The sequence below is a fragment of the Bombina bombina genome, chromosome 6 (assembly GCF_027579735.1).
Source record: "Bombina bombina isolate aBomBom1 chromosome 6, aBomBom1.pri, whole genome shotgun sequence".
Lineage (NCBI taxonomy): Eukaryota > Metazoa > Chordata > Amphibia > Anura > Bombinatoridae > Bombina > Bombina bombina.
Genome location: NC_069504.1, coordinates 58492601 through 58512028, shown reverse-complemented (window position 1 = coordinate 58512028; position 19428 = coordinate 58492601). Strand labels below are relative to the sequence as shown.

Sequence of the window (19428 nt, the reverse complement as noted above, 5' to 3'; positions counted from 1 at the left end):
ATACAAAGTTTTCTCAAATGTTCAAAAATCATGTGCACAAGATATTTCGCCTTAAAATGAAGATTGAAAATGAATTATGGTACATTGAGAAAAAGCAAAAATAATTAATTTGCATTCATAATAATCATCATCATAAACACATAATGCGTATTATGTTTAAGATTATTGTACATTAGTCATGTTATGTATGAGATATATATATGTATGTGTATATAATGTATGTGTATATATATATATATATATATATATATATATATATATATATATATATATATATATATATATATATATATATATATATATATATAAAATGTGTTTTTAATTAGACCAGTATGCTGTGCATAAAATAAAAATAGATAATGCTGATAATATCATCTTATACAGAAATCTGAACCACAATATACAAAAAAATATTTTATTCTTCAGTTCAGAAGATGCAATTACTTGATACCATTTCATAAAGTTACATTAAAATAAGAAGTGTGAAACAGTATCTGAAGTTGGAATGATATGTTTTAGTGTTAGGAGGATGGGTGTCAGTCTGTTGGAATAATAATGACCACTGTAAATTGCCAGTAGTCAGGTTGGTACATATTCTGGGTGGGGGGTTGGAACAACAGATATTTCTTTTTTACAACTAAAGATACATTTAAAAAGGTTTTCTAAAGTGACCTAAACACATTCTGCTGCTAGTCTATGTGCAAAGCTTACAGAGCAAGATTATTATTTATTTTTTTGCACTAAACTAATCTTTGCAATTTCTTCTATTTTTTTTTTTTTCTCAAAAAGGTTTTCCCCCCTGGTCTTTCTTATTCCTACATCTTCATTTAAATTTGTAAAGAGCAGGCGAGTTGGTTTGTCACACATTAGATGTCCTTTGTTCTTAGGAATTCCTGTGATCCTCGCCTGGGGTGACAAAGAATGTGGCCACCAAACATCTGGTAAATTAGCCACTTGTCTTTACTTTCTTTTTCTCTTCTGTAACCCACTGATGAAATTACAGTATATATAAATATTCCAAACTATTTCAAATTCCCAAGTTATAATGGGTTGCACCCACTTGTTTAACAGCTGAATTAACTATTAATTATTGTCTATTAATTAATAATGCTCTGACAGCCTTTAAATATTACTTGCTTTTTCATGCCAAACATCCATATAAGATTCATGAGGCTAATATAATTCAGTATGTGGCAGCATATAGTTGTGTTGGTACCCAGGGTGTGTATAAAGTGAGGCGGGTGTATATATAGTAAGGTGGGTGTCAGTATATATAGTGAGGTGGGTGTATACATAGTAAGGTGGGTGTCAGTATATATAGTGAGGTGGGTGTATATATAGTAAGGTGGGTGTCAGTATATATAGTGAGGTGGGTGTATACATAGTAAGGTGGGTGTCAGTATATATAGTGAGGTGGGTGTATATATAGTAAGGTGGGTGTCAGTATATATAGTGAGGTGGGTGTATACATAGTAAGGTGGGTGTCAGTATATATAGTGAGGTGGGTGTATATATAGTAAGGTGGGTGTCAGTATATATAGTGAGGTGGGTGTATATATAGTGAGAGATAGGTGTATATATAGTGAGAGATGGGTGTATATATAGTGAGGTAGTGTATATATAGTGAGGTGGGTGTATATAAAGTGAGATGGGTGTATATAAAGTGAGATGGGTGTATATATAGTGAAGTGGGTGTATATATAGTGAGAGATGGGTGTATATATAGTGAGAGATGGGTGTATATATAGTGAGGTGGGTGTATATATAGTGAGAGATGGGTGTATATAGTGAGGTTGGTGTATATATAGTGTGCGATGGGTGTATATAAAGTGTGAGATGGGTGTATATATAGTGAGATGGGTGTATATATAGTGAGGTGGGTGTATATATAGTGAGTGGGTGTATATAAAGTGAGATGGGTGTATATATAGTGAGCTGGTGTATATATAGTGAGGTGGGTGTATATAAAGTGAAATGGGTGTATATATAGTGAGAGATAGGTGTATATATAGTGAGATGGGTGTATATATAGTCAGTGGGTGTATATAAAGTGAGATGGGTGTATATATAGTGAGCTGGTGTATATATAGTGAGAGATGGGTGTATATATAGTGAGGTAGTGTATATATAGTGAGGTGGGTGTATGTAAAGTGAGGTGGGTGTATATAAAGTGAGATGGGTGTATATAAGGTGAGATGGGTGTATATATAGTGAAGTGGGTGTATATATAGTGAGAGATGGGTGTATATATAGTGAGGTGGGTGTATATATAGTGAGAGATGGGTGTATATAGTGAGGTTGGTGTATATATAGTGTGAGATTGGTGTATATATAGTGAGATGGGTGTATATATAGTGAGGTGGGTGGGTGTATATAGGTAAGTATACAGAGCTATAACTTGAACATATGCATGACACTCGCACAAATGGAGGTTTTGCCCCGAGACAGTTATTCACTTGTCTCTCTGCCATCAGTTCCTGCACATAAGACCAGTGCTGAGAGATGTCAGCTGGCAGGAGGCTGAACTAGACAAGGAGGGAGTGGATGCCTTCCTGAGCTGGGGGGGGGCTACATGATCGGGGGGGGGGGTGGATGCTGCCTGAGCAGGGATGGACGGGGGGGCTGTCTGTGCAGGGATGGGGGGGCTGCCTGAGTAGGGATGGACGCGGGGGGGGGGGGGGGGGGGGGCTGTCTGTGCAGGGATGGACGCGGGGGGGGGGCTGTCTGTGCAGGGATGGACGCGGGGGGGGGGGCTGTCTGTGCAGGGATGGACGCAGGGGGAGGCTGCTCGGTTTCAGGCACGTTTCTCACGTTCACTCATTCTGATAGGAATTTCTTGTCCTCCTTAATGTCCCCTCCCTGCTCAGCTTATACTGTGGTCCCTGCTGCTGGCATCTCAGGTGTTTGTCACTTCACAAGTTCAGGCTAAGTGACATAAATAGTATCACTTACCTCCCTGCCCTGTAATGTCCTGGGTCACTATGTGCCAGAGAGGTGCAGCAGCAGACACGTGTGTGTGTATTGTAATTTGTATTAGTAATACACGTTATATATTGATAACTAGATAGATTATATATATATATATACACTCACATGCAGGGCTACTCATCTATCTAATCAATCAATCAATCAATCAATCAGTTTATCTATTATCTATCTAATCATTCAACTTAATCAATCATCTATCTAATCTATCGAATCTGTCTATCATCTATATCTATATATCTATAAATAATCATCTAATCTATATCTGATTATCTATATGATCAATTTAATCAATAATCTATATCTATCTAATAAATCAATTTAATCAATCATCTATCTATCTATCTATCTATCTATCTATCTATCTATCTATCTATCTATCTATCTATCTATCTATCTTAAATGCTTATCTTTAGATGCATTCTGCATATCATATTTATTAAAAGCCATTTGAGTGTTCTGTTACCTCCTAATACTACTTATAGTATTATTCTCTTTATCATGCAGGCATTTAAGTTTAGACTCAGCAAGTCTATTGACATATTAGGAGATATTTCATATTTCTTAAGTTCAATGTGTGAATAATATTGCCATAATTCTTACCCTATATCCTAGATCTCCAATATAAACCCTCGTTATAGTCCAATTATAGCATAAAAGAAAAACAATTACATTTAAAAAGTCTTTGTAATTAAATTCAGGTTGTCTTCTAAAAGCTATAGCCTATAGCAGCAATTTATATTTGTGCTGTATACTAATAGCTAAACACAAGGGTTCTGATGTTGGTGTAATTTATGTTTTACACAGAGCTTCTTTGTTCTTACCCATGAAAGGGACATTCAAGTCAAAATGACATTCTCAAGATCTAGATAGAGGATAACATTCTAATAAACTTGAAATGTGCACAATCTTTTTATACGCACACTTTCTGAGGCACCAAGTATATACATTTATGCGTTTTGTGATTGGCTAATGGCTGTCACATGATGCTGGGGAGGGAAAATGGAATTAACTTTGAAAGTTGCAAGAGAAAATCTAGTACTCATTTGAAATTCAAAGTAAATGCTATTGTTTATTATGTATTTGTCACAGTTATGCAATCCTACTGGTCCTCAAACCTGCAAGTGCAAATTTACTTTTGTCACACTATCATCTGCTTGTAATGAAAGTTTAGTAGGTAATCCTATGGACAACTGACAGCTCTCATACATACCTACATCTTAAAGGGAAAATACATTCACACAAACACATCTAGCACATTGCAGCCACATTCTGTTTATGTTTGCAACCTTGCATTAATACAAATAGATGGCATGAAGGATCTAATTATCACAGTGTAGTCTCAGTTTCATTAGTGCCCAATTTTCCCCTTAAAGAGGGTAATCAATGACCACCCTCTTTATGGGGAAAATTGTGAATTCTTTGATAATTAGATAGCTATTTTTTACATGCCAGTAATATAGTTGCTTGAGTTTAGTAGTGCCACTTCATTTAAAATATCACCTTCTCTTTTAATATATATATTAATATATATATTAATATATATATATATATATATATATATATATATATATATATATATATATATATATATATATATATATATGTGTGTGTGTGTGTGTGTGAAGAGTGTGGGCAGAGCTGTGTGTGTTATGGGCAGAGTTTTGTGTGTTATGGGCAGAGTTGGGCGTGTTATGGACAGAGCTGTGTGTGTTATGGGTAGAGTTGTGTGTGTTATGGGCAGAGCTGTGTTTGTTATGGGCAGAATTGTGTGAGTTATGGGCAGAATTGTGTGTGTTATGGGCAGAGTTGGAATTGTCATGAGCAGAGTAGTGTTTTTTGGGCAGAGTTGGGCATGATATGGGCAGAGTTGTGTGTGTTATGGGCAGAGATGTGTGTGTTATGGGCAGAGTTGTGTGTGTTATGGACAGAGTTGGGCGTGTCATGGGCAGAGTTGTGTTTGTTATGGACAGAGTTGTGTGTGTTTTGGACAGAGTTGGGCGTGTCATGGGCAGAGTTGTGTTTGTTATGGACAGAGTTGTGTGTGTTATGGACAGAGTTGGGCGTGTCATGGGCAGAGTTGTGTGTGCTACGGACAGAGTTGTGTGTGTTATGGGCAGTGTTGGGCATGTTATGGACAGAGTTGGGCATGTTATGGACAGAGTTGTGTGTGTTATGGACAGAGTTGTGTGTGTTATTGGCAGAGTTGTGTGTGTTATGGGCCAAGTAGGGCGTGTTATGGCCAGAGTTGTGTGTGTTATGGACAGAGTTGTGTGTGGTATGGGCAGAGTTGTGTGTGTTATGGACAGAGTTGTGTGTGTTATGGGCAGTGTTGGGCATCTTATGGACAGAGTTGTGTGTGTTATGGACAGAGTTGTGTGTGTTATTGGCAGAGTTGTGTGTGCTATGGACAGAGTTGTGTGTGATATGGGCAGTGTTGGGCATGTTATGGACAGAGTTGGGCATGTTATGGACAGAGTTGTCTGTGTTATGTATAGAGTTGTGTGTTTTATGGACAGAGTTGTGTGTGTTATTGGCAGAGTTGTGTGTGCTATGGACAGAGTTTTGTGTGTTATGGGCAGTGTTGGGCATGTTATGGACAGAGTTGGGCATGTTATGGACAGAGTTGTGTATGTTATGGACAGAGCTGTGTGTGTTCTTGGCAGAGTTGTGTGTGTCATGGACAGAGTTGTGTGTGTTATGGGCAGAGTTGTGTGTTTTATGGGTAGATTTTTGTGTGTTATGTGCAGAGCTGTGTGTTGGGCAGAGTTGGGCATGTTATGGACAGAGTTGTGTGTGTTATGGGCAGAGTCGTGTGTGTTATGGACAGAGCTGTGTGTGTTGTGGACAGAGTTGGGCGTATTATGGGCAGAGTTGTGTGTGTTATGGGCAGAGCTGTGTGTGTTATTGGCAGAACTGTGTGTGTTGTGGACAGAGTTGTGTGTTTTATGGGCAGAGTTGTGTGTGTATGGGCAGAGCTGTGTGTGTTATGGGCAGAGTTTTGTGTGTTATGGGCAGAGTTGGGCGTGTTATGGACAGAGCTGTGTGTTATGGGTAGAGTTGTGTGTGTTATGGGCAGAGCTGTGTGTGTTATGGGCAGAATTGTGTGAGTTATGGGCAGAATTGTGTGTGTTATGGGCAGAGTTGGAATTGACATGAGCAGAGTAGTGTTTTTTGGGCAGAGTTGGGCATGATATGGGCAGAGTTGTGTGTGTTATGGGCAGAGATGTGTGTGTTATGGGCAGAGTTGTGTGTGTTATGGACAGAGTTGGGCGTGTCATGGGCAGAGTTGTGTTTGTTATGGACAGAGTTGTGTGTGTTATTGGCAGAGTTGTGTGTGCTATGGACAGAGTTGTGTGTGTTATGGGCAGTGTTGGGCATGTTATGGACAGAGTTGGGCATGTTATGGACAGAGTCGTGTGTGTTATGGACAGAGTTGTGTGTGTTATTGGCAGAGTTGTGTGTGTTATGGGCCAAGTAGGGCATGTTATGGACAGAGTTGTGTGTGTTATGGACAGAGTTGTGTGTGGTATGGGCAGAGCTGTGTGTGTTATGGACAGAGTTGTGTGTGTTATGGACAGAGTTGTGTGTGTTATGGGCAGTGTTGGGCATCTTATGGACAGAGTTGTGTGTGTTATGGACAGAGTTGTGTGTGTTATTGGCAGAGTTGTGTGTGCTATGGACAGAGTTGTGTGTGTTATGGGCAGTGTTGGGCATGTTATGGACAGAGTTGGGCATGTTATGGACAGAGTTGTGTGTGTTATGGACAGAGTTGTGTGTGTTATGGACAGAGTTGTGTGTGTTATTGGCAGAGTTGTGTGTGCTATGGACAGAGTTTTGTGTGTTATGGGCAGTGTTGGGCATGTTATGGACAGAGTTGGGCATGTTATGGACAGAGTTGTGTGTGTTATGGACAGAGCTGTGTGTGTTCTTGGCAGAGTTGTGTGTGTCATGGGCAGAGTTGTGTGTTTTATGGGTAGATTTTTGTGTGTTATGTGCAGAGCTGTGTGTGTTATGGACAGAGTTGGGCATGTTATGGACAGAGTTGTGTGTGTTATGGACAGAGCTGTGTGTGTTCTTGGCAGAGTTGTGTGTGTCATGGACAGAGTTGTGTGTGTTATGGGCAGAGTTGTGTGTTTTATGGGTAGATTTTTGTGTGTTATGTGCAGAGCTGTGTGTGTTATGGGCAGAGTTGGGCATGTTATGGACAGAGTTGTGTGTGTTATGGGCAGAGTCGTGTGTGTTATGGGCAGAGCTGTGTGTGTTGTGGACAGAGTTGGGCGTATTATGGACAGAGTTGTGTGTGTATGGGCAGAGCTGTGTGTGTTATGGACAGATTTGTGTGTGTTATGGGCAGAGCTGTGTGTGTTATGGACAGAGTTGTGTGTGTATGGGCAGAATTGTGTGTGTTATGGGCAGAGCTGTGTGTGTTATGGGCAGAGCTGTGTGTGTTATGGACAGAGTTGTGTGTTATGGGCAGAGTTGGGCGTGTTATGGACAGAGTTGTGTGTGTTATGGGCAGAGCTGTGTGTGTTGTGGACAGAGTTGTGTGTTTTATGGACAGAGTTGTGTGTGTTATGGGCAGAGCTGTGTGCATTATGGGCAGAGCTGTGTGTGTTATGGACAGAGTTGTGTGTGTTATGGGCAGAGCTGTGTGTGTTATGGACAGAGTTGTGTGTGTTATGGACAGAGTTGTGTGTGTTATGGGCAGAGCTGTGTGTGTTATGGGCAGAGTCGGGCGTGTCATGGGAAGAGCTGTGTGTGTTATGGATAGAGCTGTGTGTGTGTTATAGACAGAGCTGTGTGTGTTTTGGACAGAGCTGTGTGTGTTATGGATAGAGCTGTGTGTGTTATGGGCAGAGCTGTGTGTGTCATGGGCAGAGTTGTGTGTGTTATGGGCAGAGTTGTGTGTGTTATGGGCAGAGCTGTGTGTGTTATGGATAGAGTTGGGTGTGTCATGGGCAGAGTTGTGTGTGTTATGGATAGAGTTGTGTGTGTTATGGACAGAGCTGTGTGTGTTATGGGCAGAGTTGGACATGTCATGGGTAGAGCTGGACATGTCAATGTGAGAGTTGGGTGGTTCAGGGAATGACAATGAAGTTTGGGTATGAGGGTGTTGCCAGATAGGAAGAAACAGTGTCAGGGAAAAGAGATTTTCATCCTCCCGCTCAGCGTAAAGAGCACAATGGGGGCTTGCAACCTACAATACTAGAGATACTTTACCACCCCTGTGCACCCCATAAAACGGCCACTGCTTTTTTACTATGACTTGGCTTTGTAAAAATCCATCAGGTACTTTGCATTAAAAATCCCTCAACCAATGTATTCCAATCCACCAGAAAACACTTTTGTTGCACCAGTTTTCTCACCGTCTTAAAATTCCATTTTGGCCTACTTCACACAGGCAGCATTTCTTGGGGGGTGTTTTAACACATTTTTGTAAAAATAAAAAATCTTAGTTTACTTTTGAATAAACTCTATCATGTTCTAGTTTAATGCCACTCTATAAATATTGCTTAAAGGGACAGTCTACACCAGAATTTTTATTGTTTTAAAAGATAGATAATCCCTTTATTACCCATTCCCCAGTTTATGGTTATAATAATACACTTCTGTGATTACCTTGTATCTAAGCCTCTGCAGACTGCCCCTTATTTCATTTATTTTCACAGACTTTCAGCCAATTAGGGCTGACTCCTAGGTAACTCCACGTGCGTGAGATCAATGTTATCTATTTGGCACACATGAATAAACGTCATCTAGTGGTGAAAAAAAAGTCAAAATGCATTCAGAAAAGAGGTGGCCTTCAAGGTCTAAGAAATTAGCATATGAGCCTCCCAGGTTTAACTTTCAACTAAGAATACCAAGAGAACAAAGCAATATTGGTGATAAAAGTAAACTGGAAAGTTGTTTAAAATTACATGCCCTATCTGAATCATGAAAGTTTATTTTGGACTAGTCTGTCCCTTTCAATTCCACTTTAAAACTTTAAAATATATGGAGAAATGGGGGCCCGACCGCCTCACATGGCTCAAGAAAAGACTATATGAACTTAGAACAGACCCAGCCGCATTGAAAAGTCTATACTATGTTATACACTGTTGTGTCAACTGATGAATATAATTGTGTAATGCTATGTGGTGCTGACCGGGTTTACCCTGAGAACATTTTTCAAAAATAAAATTATTAAAAAAAAAAAAAAAAAAAAATATATGGAGAAATAAAATATAGACAATTTAAAAATGTTAAAGGATTACTTTCTGTTATAATTTTTAAGCTAAACAACTAACATATTACAGTTAATAAACATTAATTAAAACCTACTGACCTATATTTTCTCCAAAACAAAGTTTCATAACGTTCTAAAAGTTATATTTTTTATTCGCCGATGATGTCACGTTATCCTGCCCACTATTTTCAGCACTGAGTGTTCAAAATACTGAAACCAATAACTTTGTGTTTAAAGCGCCATTTTGAAACCTAGATATTGTAAACGGATTGGTACAGAGCAAAGGATACCCACGGAGTGGGTTTGGAAAACAATTAAATTTGCAGACAAGATTTCTGATATACAGTAGAGATATGTTAATGAAATGCTATTGATAAAAAGCGTATTTGGGGTAGTTAGTTAGTAACAGGCATAGAAAATATTTACTTACAGTGGCCCTTTAAGTAAAAATTACCATGAAAGTGAAATTTGCACAAGAGTGACCGATTAAAGGAACATAAAAGAGTAATAAAAAAGTTAGTTTTTTTATTGGACTATTGCTTGAGCAGAAATATGTGTTTAAACCCTAGAAATAGGTTAAACACATAGTTAAAGTCAGATCTGGGACTGAAATTTCACTGCTGGCCCTGATCAGCTATGCACATATGCTGCTTCTGATTGACTCAGCAGCCATGTCCAGTTGGGGACTAGTAGTGCTTTGCCAGGGTGGCTTTAAGGGGCAGATTTATCATTGTCCGTAAGAACAAGGTTCACAGTTATTTAACGTGCCCATCCGGGATCACAAATTGCGAGCAGCATTCACCATCTGTATTTCTCATTGCACGAGCGGCTGCCTTCTGCTCTTGTGCAACCAGTTACGAGAGAGCAGGGCTTTTAAAACACCCTTGTCAGATCCTTCAAGGATAATTTTAATTTAAGTTGTTTAAATTGGGGCATTTGTTTTTTAGAGAGTTCTGTCCCTTAATATGTGCTTTACCACAAATAGTTCTGTTTTAGCAATAGTGCAGTGATAAAATATTAGAGAATTCTTTAATTTCACCTTTAAAGGGACAGTCTAGACCCAACACTTTTATTCTTTATTACTTATTGTTACATACCAGACAAGAATCTTGCAACAGGTTCCACATCATTAAGCTTGTAAGACGTGCATGAAACTTTTAAATAATCATCATTTGGCCACTAATCTGCGCCTATAGCTTTCTTCTTGTCCATTTAGCTGTTTTCTTGTATGAAAGTTTAGCAGTGTACGTTTAATATTTTTCAGTTAGCTATTTCAAATGGCACAAATCAGCATGGGTGAGTAGGAAAACTTATTTAAGAGTCGATCGTGATTGGAGAAACTTAACATACTACAATATACAGGTGGCAGAGCGTTGCAGCCATTTTGGGCTCCTAACAATGAATATTTAAATGTTTCATGTACTTCTTACAAGATTATAGATGTGGGATCTGTTGCAGGAGGCTTCTTTGGTGTGTAACAATAAGTTAAAAATAATCACACAGTCTAGTCAAAAATAAACTTTCATGATTCAGATAGTGCATACAATTTTAAGCAACTTTCCAATTTACTTTTATTATCAAATTTGCTTTGTTCTTACCAGTTTTTTTACAGTTAGACACTGTTAGTCCATGTGTGTTATATAGATAACATTGTGCTTACTCCCACGGAGTTATTTAAAAGTCAGCACTGATTGGCTTAAATGCAAGTCTGACAAAAGCACTGAGATAAGGGGGCCGCCTGCAGAGGCTTAGAAACAAGGTAATATCAGAGCTAAAAAGTGTATTTATATAACTGTGTTGGTTATGCAAATCTGGGAAATGGGTAATAAAGGGATTATCTATCCTTTTAAACAATAACAATTCTGGTGTAGACTGTCCCTTTAAGTGAATAAAAAGTGTTTGGCATTAAACAGTCATCAACAGTACAGAGTCAGCTAGTCACTGTGTTTTCCTTATGCATTCACACTGTATATATTGAGAACATGATAACAAGGACTCCTCGTGTATCTCTTACACAACCTTTTTATTTAGATTTTTGGCAGTGTTTTTCACAACTTCCCCTAAATGCTACTGTGTAAAGCTCCAGCACATTCATTCACAATACACATTCACTAGACAGATTTATGTTTGTGTAATCCCGTGGTTGTCAGGGTGATATGCAAAACATCACTGAGGGCATCACCAACATATCAATAATCATTAAAGGCACAGAGTACAAAATGTATACAATGTATGGGAGATTGCTTTATTTATGTTTATTTTAAATACAAAATAGCCAATTGAAACAATTTATTTAAATGGGCTGAGCTTCCTGGAAGAGCAGATTTCATTATCTTATATCTATCTATATACACACATGTCCCTATATCTAATCTTTGTTTATACAAGGGCAATTGAAAATAACCATTTTATTAACTATCTTTTCCACCCCACTGGGAAGTCATTATAGATTTTGCCTCTTGGTTACATATCATGTTATAGAGAATACAGACAGCAGTATTCATATGTACTATATTTGTGTTGGTTTCAACAGGCAAAAACAATTATTTCAAATGACAAAATAAAGCTAAATTAGCTATTTGTAAAGTATTTAATACCCTCCTTTAAGAAGCAGCAGCTTTTAAAACTAGTTGAAGGACTGCTATGGATAATACTGATATCTATCCTGAGCACCCCAGTGCATAATCTTGGTTGCTACAAAAATCACCAATATTGGGAGAGAACTATATTATATTATATATTATACAACTATATTAAGCAAAATATCATCTAATGATTAGGCAGATATATGAGCAATGTGCATTACTGAAATAATCTCTTTTTGCCATAACAACTGATTTAACTGGAATACGTTTGGATTTTTTAATATTGTTTTGATGGAAAACATTTAAAGGAGCATGAAAGGAAGAAAAAAATAAACTTTTATGATTCATATACAGCGTGTCATTTTAAGATACATTAAAATTAACTTCTATTATCAAATTTACTTTGTTCTGTTTGAATCCTTTGTTGAAAGGCATATGTGGGTAGGCTCAGGAGCAGTACTGGACGCTAGCAGGTCATTGGTGGCTACCAGGGCCAGACTGGGACCAAATATAGGCCCAGCAATTTAAAGGGACACTCAAGTCAATATAACCTTTTATGATTCAGAAAGAGCAGCAGTTTTAGGACACTTTCCAATTTACTTCCATCATCACATTTTGCACAGTCTTTTTATATACACACTATCTGAGGAACAAGATCCTACTGAGCATGTGCATAAGCTCTATACGTATACTAGTCTGTGATTGGCTGATGTCTGTCACATGGTAGAAGGGGCTGGATTATAGAAGAAAAAATGAATTTGTCAGAAATAAAATTTACTGCTTATTTGAAATTCAGAGTAGGTGTTAAATCATTGCCTTTTTATTATGTAATTCTGCTGCAGTAAGTGGTCCTCACTCCATCCTTTTGCTATTTAACCTTATCCCAAAACTGAGAAATATAGTCTTCAGACTCGCCAGAAACAGCAGTTATGAAGCAGCGGTCACAAAGACCGCTGCTCCATAACCTGTCCGCCTGCTCTGAGCAGGCGGACAGACATCGTCGGAAATCAACCCGATCGAGTACGATCGGATTGATTGACACCACCCTGCTGGCGGCCGATTGGCCGCGAGTCTGTAGGGGGCGGCGTTGCACCAGCAGCTCTTGTGAGCTGCTGGTGCAATGCTGAATACGGCGAGCGTATTGCTCTCTGTATTCAGCGAGGTCTGGCGGACCTTATCCTCACTGTTGGATCAGGTCCGACAGACTTTAATAAATACCTACATGGGTGGAACTGGACCTGGGCAAAATTAGATTCCTGGATTAAATTAGTTCAGCATGGCCTTTCCTCTATCTCTCCCTGGTATAGATTGTTATTGGGACTTAAAGAAGATGAAAATGTAACTTATATTTTCAATCTACTTGTAAATCTCCATACTTACTCTAAATAAGGTATGTGAAACCACATTATCGGTTTCCTGGAGAGAATCACATCTTAAACTTCTGTACATGACCTTTTACACTCTGCATAAGGGATATAAGTGGTACAATTTAGATTTTAATAAATGCCCTAAATGTCAATTACTAGGAGCTGATTTATTCCATATGCTGTCGGAATGCCCTAAGATAAAACAGCTGTGGCTAAAGTTAGAATACTGGATCAATACGGTCCTAAAGATATCTCCTTTTACTTTTTCCAAACACAACCTAGTCCTATAATATAGACTTGCCCAATAATAAACTTATTAACTTTTATATTGTGCATAAGAAGCCTCATCTTCCACAAGAGTTTTAGCTAAAAGCAATGTATTATCGAATAGAGAGACACGGATACCAACTTAGAACCACAAGTGTGGTCTTTTTTTGGAAAATGGTAAATTTTTATTAAATCACTCTCTAAGGAAGAACAGGACATTATTATATTTCCATTCAGAATTACAGACTTATTCCTACTTGGAATATGGCAGGATCTATAGATTGGGCTCCAGAGGGAGAGAGAGGGAGAAATTATACTTTGTTTTTCTATATCTTTTTTTAATTTAATTTTATTTTTATTTATTTTTTTATTTTTATTTTTCTCAAGGTTTGGTGTTATAAGAGAAAACTCAGACAGAAAGTGCAATTTTCAGTTTCAATTTAGCACAGATATTTTGATATCAGGAATTATTTATACTAACAATTCTACGTGTTTGTTCATAATATTTTGTGTTTCCCTTTCTTTTTTGCCTTCTGTACCTTGTCGCTTTATAAATAAAAGAAAAAAAACAACAAATAAAGTATATAATTTACTGAAATACGCGCATGATAAGGTTATCAGCTCCAAGGGTGTTTGTAGAAATCATATTTAGTGACAAATGTTTTATCACAGTATACACAACTGGGCCACTCTTATTGTGTAATGAGTAACTATCTATAGTATCTTTATATTAGCAAGACCAAGCTAGATGTTGTAATGCCTAGTAAGCCTCTCAGTAAAAAAACAACTCAGGGGGCGATTCTCTAAAGCTGATTCTGTAAGGTGCCTTATTTGTATTACAAGACATCACTCAGGGATTGTTTTAAACACATTTTTTTCGCTGGGATCTTTGTATCTCATTAAAGGGCAACTAAAGTCAAATTAAAGTTTCATGATTCAAATTAAAAAAACAACTTTCCAATATACTTCTATTACCTACTAAGTTCACAGTATATACGCATTTTGTGATTGGCTAGTGGCAGTCACATGGTACAGGGGACAGGGAAAATTTAATTAACTTCAAAATTTGCTAGAAAATAAACTACTTCTTATTTCAAATTCAAAGTGAGTGCTAATGCATTGTTTTTTTTATTGTGTATTTGTCAATTATTCAATTCTACTTTATTTAGTGGTCATTTAGGGGAGTTCACTAATATGCTTTATACTAAAGGGACACTAGAGTCAAAATGTAACTTTCATGATTCAGACAGAGCATGCAGTTCTAAGATACTTTCCTATTTCGTTTCCTTATCAAAATTTGCAGTATTTTTAATAGTAGTTAATTCTACCCAGTTATAAGAGATCAGTACTTGATGCACATTTCTGCCTAACATACGTATTGTTCCTCAGTCAATAACTTATTTCCCCTTAAAGTGAAAGTTCCCGATTCACACATGCGTTTTTTTTTTCAGTTGCAGCTGAGAACGTCATCTGTTGACACTGCTGCTCCGCAACATAGAAGAACAGCCTATTAATAGCGATCACCATTCTAAGTATATCAAATGCATATCAAAGGTGATGGAATCAATGTACTAATGCAGAATCTGAACGATCTATGAAATTATACTAACTTCAATTGATTAAACATTTAAAATATATTAGATATTGAGCTTATAAACATATAATATAACAGTGTGTATATATTCAATTAAAAAATACTAAATAAATATATTTATAGTTTTTGATATCGGCTCCCGGTTGTCGCAAATGCAGCTGCTCAGATTCGCAAATAGCATAGTACTGAATGAATACATTATTGTTATTCATTCAGTACTATGTTTCCAACTCTATTGACGCATGTACGTTGAAGACCGGGTGATAAGATAATCGCATGCACATTGAAGCAACGATCATGGATTCACGCATGAGCAATACGTTCCGTGCTTGTGAACGTGCATTTCTGCTACGTATAGAGCGGGTGGGACCGCTCTATATGTAAAGACAAAAAAAAATATGAAGTTGAGGGTGGGCGGAGCATGGATGATCACGGTAGGAAATTTATATATTAAAAAATAAAGTCACCTTAAAACAAAAACAAAAACATAGAGATATTAATATGTTATGAATATAGAATACATTGATGTGTTGCAGAGCATAAAAAATAACTTTCACTTTAATGTAACCTTGTAACATTTAGACATTATGTTATTATTTCCTTATGTCCATAACAACAATAAACAAGCAATGCAGAAGATCTACAGACATTTGCCTAGATTACAAGTTTTTGTCGGTAATGGTGTGCGGGGCTAACGAGCATTTTTTCTCACCGCTCACTTAAGACAACTCTGGTATTACAGGTTTTTACAAACCCGGCGTTAGCCTCAGAAAAGTGAGCGGAGAGCAAAATTTAGCGCCACATCTCACTGTAATACCAGCGCTGCTTACGGTAGCGGTGAGCTGGCTAAACGTGCTTGTGCACGATATCCCCCTAGGAATCAATGGGGCAGAGCCGGCTGAAAAAACCTAACACCTGCAAAAAAGCAGCGTTCAGCTTCTAACGCAGCCCCATTGATTCCTATGGGGAAATACATTTTATGTCTACACCTAACATCCTAACATGAACCCCGAGTCTAAACACCCCTAATCTTACATTTATTAACCCCTAATCTGCTGTCCCCGACATTGCCGTCACCTGCTTTATATTATTAACCCCTAATCTGCCACTCCGGACACCGCTGCCACCTACATTATACAAATGAACCCCTAATCTGCTGCCCAACCCCTAATCTGCCGCCCCTGACATCGCCAACACTGCTTTATATTATTAACCCCTAATCTGCTGCTCCGGACACTGCCGCCACCTACATTATCCCTATGAACCCCTAATCTGCTGCCCCCAACATCGCCGACACCTACTTTTTATTTATTAACCCCTACTATGCCGCCCCAATGTCGCCGCCACCTAACTACACTTATTAACCCCTAATCTGCCGCCGCCAATGTCGCCGCCACTATAATAAATATATTAACCCCTAAATCTAAGTCTAACCCTAACCCTAACACCCCCTAACTTAAATATAATTTAAATACATCTTTGTATTTATTTTAACTAGATAGAATAGTTATTAAATAGTTATTAACTATTTAATAACTTCCTAGTTAAAATAAATACAAATATACCTGTAAAATAAATCCTAACCTAAGTTACAATTACACCTAACACTACACTATCATTAAATACATTACCTAAATTAACTACAATTAATTACAATTAAATTAAATAAACTAAAGTACGGAAATAAAACACTAAATTACAGAAAATAATAAAATAATTACAACAATTTTAAACTAATTACACCTAATCTAATCCCCCCAAAAAATAGAAAAGCCCCCAAAAATAATAAAATTCCCTTCCCTACATTAAATTACAAATAGCCCTTAAAATGGCTTTTTGCGGGGCATCTTCTATTTTCATCCATCCGGAGCGGGTCCATCTTCAAGCCATCCGACGTGGAGCATCCTCTTCCATCCGATGACTAACACTAAATGACGGTACCTTTAAGTGACGTCATACAAGATGGCATCCCTTCAATTCCGATTGGCTGATAGAATTCTATCAGCCAATCGGAATTAAGGTAGAAAAAATCCTATTGGCTGATCCAATCAGCCTATAGGATTGAACTTGCATTCTATTGGCTTTTCCAATTGGCTGATTTGCTGATTGGATCAGTCAACTTGAACTTCAATCCTATTGGCTGATTGCATTAGCCAATAATATTTTTTCTACCTTAATTCCGATTGGCTGATAGAATTCTATCAGCCAATCGGAATTGAAGGGACGCCATCTTGGATGACGTCACTTAAAGGTACCGTCATTTAGTGTTAGTCATCGGATGGAAGAGGATGCTCCGCGTCAGATGGCTTGAAGATGGACCCGCTCTGCTCCGGATGGATGAAGATAGAAGATGCCGCCTGGTTGAAGACTTCTGCCCATCTGGAGGTCCTCTTCTGCCCGGATCGGATGAAGACTTCTGCCCGTCTGGAGGACCACTTCTGCCCGGTTGGGTGAAGACGTCTCAAGGTAGGGTGATCTTCAAGGGGTTAGTGTTAGGTTTTATTAAGGGGGGATTGGGTGGGTTTTAGAGTAGGATTGGGTGTGGGGGTGGTGGGTTTTAATGTTGGGGGTATTGTATTTTTTTTTACAGATAAAAGAGCTGATTACTTTGGGGCAATGCCCCGCAAAAAGCCCTTTTAAGGGCTATTTGTAATTTAGTATAGGGTAGGGATTTTTATTATTTTGGGGGGCTTTTTATTTTATTAGGGGGATTAGATTAAGTGTAATTCATTCTTGTAATTATTTTATTATTGTCTGTAATTTAGTGTTTGTTTTTTTTCGTACTTTAGTTTATTTAATTTAATTGTAATTAATTGTAGTTAGTTTAGGTAATTAATTTAATTATAGTGTAGTGTTAGGTGTAATTGTAACTTGGGTTAGGGTTTATTTTACAGGTAAATTTGTACTTATTTTAACTAGGAAGTTATTAAATAGTTAATAACTATTTAATAACTATTGTACCTAGTTAAAATAAATACAAAGTTGCCTGTAAAATAAAAATAAACCCTAAGCTAGCTACAATGTAACTATTAGTTATATTGTAGCTAGCTTAGGTTTTATTTTATAGGTAAGTATTTAGTTTTAAATAGGAATTATTTAGTTAATTGTAGTAATTTTTTTTCCGATTATTTTAAATTATATTTAAGTTAGGGGGGTTAGGGTTAGACTTAGGTTTAGGGGTTAATACATTTAGTATAGTGGCGGCGACGTTGGGGTTGGCAGATTAGGGGTTAATAAAATTAAACTAGTGTTTGCGATGCGGGAGTGCGGCGGTTTAGGGGTTAATATATGTATTACAGTGGCGGCGATGTCCGGTCGGCAGATTAGGAATTAAACATTTTATTTAACTGTTTGCAATGTGCAGGGGGGGCCTCGGTTTAGGGGTTGATAGGCAGTTTAAGGGTGTTAGTGTACTTTTTAGCACTTTAGCTAAGAGTTTTATGTTACGGCGTTAACCCATAAAACTCTTAACTACCGACTTTTAAATGCGGTAGGAGTCTTGACAGGAGAGGGTCTACCGCTCACTTTTTCCAAGACTCGTAATACAGGAGTTAGGCAAATCCCATGGAAAAGATAGGATACGCAATTGACGTAAGTGGATTTGCGGTATGCTCGAGTCGCGGGAAAAAAGTGAGCGGTACACCTGTACCTGCCACAATCGTAATACCAGCGGGCATTAAAAAGCAGCGTTGGGACCTCTCAACGCTGCTTTTTAACCCTAACACAAGACTCTAGCCGATTGTTTGCATTCCAGGGGTATCATTGCTTGAAAAGTCGCAAGTATGTTAATCTTATTTTCTTTGCTGTGACCAGTTAGAGACAGATATTAAAGGGCCATTATACACTCATTTTTTTTTCTTTGCATAAATGTTTTGTAGATGATCTATTTATATAGCCCATAAAGTTTTTTTGTTTTTTTGTTTTTTTTAAATGTATAGTTTTGCTATTTTTTAAAATAACATTGCTCTGATTTTCAGACTCCTAACCAAGCCCCAAAGTTTTGTAAGAATACCGTCAGCTACCTTCTCCAGCTTGCTCCTGTTTGTGTAAAGGGTCTTTTCATATGCAAAAGAAGGGGGAGGGGGGAGTGTCTTATTTCCCACTTGCAGTGGGCTTTCCAGCTGCCTTTTCAACAGAGCTAAACTGAGAGCTTCTAAGTAAGTTTTTAAACAGTTTTATAATGGATTTTTATATCAGTATCTGTGCATCTTATTCTTTATAGTAGTGTCTATTACATGCAGTTATGTGAAAATTAGTGTATACTGTCCCTTTAATGGCTTCTGCACTAATCAAGCAGTCAGTGTAGCATGTAGCAGGGACACAGACCTGAGGTCTGCAAGATGCATTTCACACTCTCTGAAAATACTTTTTTTTCCCTCTGCCCCAAATGTGAATTACAAG

At 37.8% G+C, this 19428-nt stretch overlaps 1 protein-coding gene across 1 annotated transcript in view; it reads right to left on the bottom strand.

The window, feature by feature from the left end:
- PFKFB3 (6-phosphofructo-2-kinase/fructose-2,6-biphosphatase 3) overlaps window positions 1-19428 on the bottom strand; it is a 236909-nt gene that overhangs the window by 26459 nt on the left and 191022 nt on the right. The window lies entirely within an intron of this gene.